This window comes from Haplochromis burtoni, unplaced genomic scaffold (assembly GCF_018398535.1).
Source record: "Haplochromis burtoni strain Fernald_Lab_line unplaced genomic scaffold, NCSU_Asbu1 Contig_645, whole genome shotgun sequence".
NCBI lineage: Eukaryota > Metazoa > Chordata > Actinopteri > Cichliformes > Cichlidae > Haplochromis > Haplochromis burtoni.
The window spans coordinates 207,495-209,994 of NW_024583006.1; the positions used below are offsets into that span (position 1 = coordinate 207,495).

Genomic DNA, 2,500 nt, shown 5'->3' on the forward strand with positions numbered 1-2,500 from the left:
TCAGCGCAGGCTCTAAGGACCCGGCCAGGGATTGCATCTGGTCCTGCTGCCTTCCTGGTGTTCACCCTCCTGAAGGTGTTCCTCACGGCATGCTCTGTGATGACGAATGCATTTTCTTCACTGGTGCACTCCGACCATGGCTCAGATCGGTGGTGGGTTTGACAGGGGTGCGGTGTGGGGAGGTAGTGCTTGTTAACAGTCTGAATGGCTCAGGGTAAGAAGCTATTTGAGTCTGGCGGTGTGGGACTTGACTGACATGAGGCACTAACCGGAGGCCAGTGGGTCAAACAGGTGGTAGACGGGGTGTGAGGGGTCACCTCTGATGGCCCTGGTTTTCCTGAGAAAGGAGGCTCTGGGGTGTCAGAGGGCAGCCAGGGAATTTTTGGGCAGTGTTATGACCCTCTGCACTACCTTTCTGTTCTCAGTCGAGGCCACTGAGTACCAAACACCAGGCAGGAGGAGAGCATGCTCTCCACTGAGGAGCAGAAGGCCAGCAGAAGCTCCTGGTTATTCTTCCTCGGGACACGGAGGAGGTGCAGCTGCTGCTGGGCCTTCTTCACCAGGGCGATGGTGTTGTGGGTCCAGGTGAGATCGGCAGGGAAGTGGGTGCCCAGAAACCTGAAGGTTCAATTTAATTGTATTTATACAGCGCCAACTCACAACACCAGTCGCCTCAAGGCACTTTATATTGTAAGGTAGACCCTACAATAATAAATACAGAGAGTTTGAAGTTTGCAGCTGCTGTTGGGTGTTGGGGGGGCTCTGGGCGTTGTATTGTATTTAGTGAGGGCTTGGATGCCTCTCCACCCTGGCAGAGGTTGTTATCAGTCAGGAAGCACTTGTCATCCACAGTTTTCAGTTAGGATAAACCCAGATGACTTGGTCGCTGTTACATTTTCTAAACAACACTTCATGGAGAAGAACAGACCAAGTGAAGGTCTCCAGGTCCTGCTCCTGAGATCATCATCTGGCCATGATTTAATGACCTGGGTGCTGGGAGAAGTCTGTTTCCTGAGGGGGGTGTAGGCAGGGATGAGGAGCAGAGAGAGGTGGTCAGATTGTCCCACGTGGGGAGGGATGTCGCTCTGTAGGCTTTGTTGCTCTGCATTGCTTCGTAGATGCAGATGTTGTGTTGTCAGGGCTCTCTGTAGAGACAGTCAGAGCTTTACTCTGAAATCACTTTGTTTGAATGTGAATCAGAACCTGGTTCAAAGTCTAATTTGAGCAGCTGAAGAGGAATAACCCATGACTCAGGAGGAATAAACACATGAAGCCGTCCCCACCAGACTGAGACTTTTCTCTGCAGAATCCCGAACATGAACCTGTGAGAACCTGTGCAGGTGAGTCGTGCTGTCAGTGTTTTAGTTTAATGTGTCTGAATGTGAACATGGGTACAGCATTATTACCCTTCCTGTGAGAAATGTTTTGTGGGGGGGGGTGGAGCCTATCACAGCTGTCACAGGGAAGGAAGCAGGTCATAACAATCCACTGCATAATAATCATCATTAAAAAAAGTAAACTTAAAGTTAACCTTCAGTTATTTACTGGTAAACAACAATAAAATAATCCTTATTGGAGACATGTGTGTCAGGTTTGTTTGGGTTAAAGTATGATGGATATCATCTCAGTGGAAGCATCACAGGGCAGGTGCCAAGCACGCTGAAGTCTCCAGTACAATAAAAAATATTGGTATTATACAAACTAATGACATAAACAAAAACATCAGCAAACATCACTCACACGTGTCCCGTTTAACTCGCTGTTGGGTTGTTTTTGTTGCCTTAAAGCTCAGACCTGCACAGGTTCTGTTTTTATCTTTTATGTTCAGCACGTTGAGTGTTTGCATCTCTACTTTCAAGATTAGGCTTCAAACTTCCCTTTTTGCTAAAGCATATAGTTAGGGCTGGACCAGGTGACCCTGAATCCTCACTTAGTGATGCTGCAATAGACGTAGGCTGCCGGGGATTCCCATGATGCATTGAGTTTTTCCTTTCCAGTCACCTTTCTCACTCACTATGTATTAACAGACCTCTCTGCATTGAATCATATCTGTTATTAACCTCTGTCTCTCTTCCACAGCATGTCTTTATCCTGTCTTCCTTCTCTCACCCCAACCAATCACAGCAGATGGCCCCGCCCCTCCCTGAGCTTGGTTCTGCTGGAGGTTTCTTCCTGTTAAAAGGGAGTTTTTCCTTCCCACTGTCGCCAAAGTGCTGCTCATAGGGGGTCATATGATTGTTGGGCTTTTCTCTGTATCTATTTTTGTACAATCTACTGTACAATATAAAGCACCTTGAGGCGACTGTTGTTGTGATTTGGCGCTATATAAATAAAATTGAATTGAAAATTGAATTGAATTGAAATTGAGTGTGATGGAATAAAACTGATATGAAATGTTTGGAGGTCTGTGAAACCACCAGAACGTGTAAACTTAGGCTTCACATCTTTCACCTCCAAATTAACAGCTGTTATCTCCGTGACATCACACTGTCATGGTTTC

General features: G+C 46.7%; 1 protein-coding gene across 2 annotated transcripts in view; it reads right to left on the reverse strand.

Moving 5' to 3' along the window:
* tmprss15 (transmembrane serine protease 15) overlaps positions 1-2,500 on the reverse strand; it is a 35,720-nt gene that overhangs the window by 31,130 nt on the left and 2,090 nt on the right. The window lies entirely within an intron of this gene.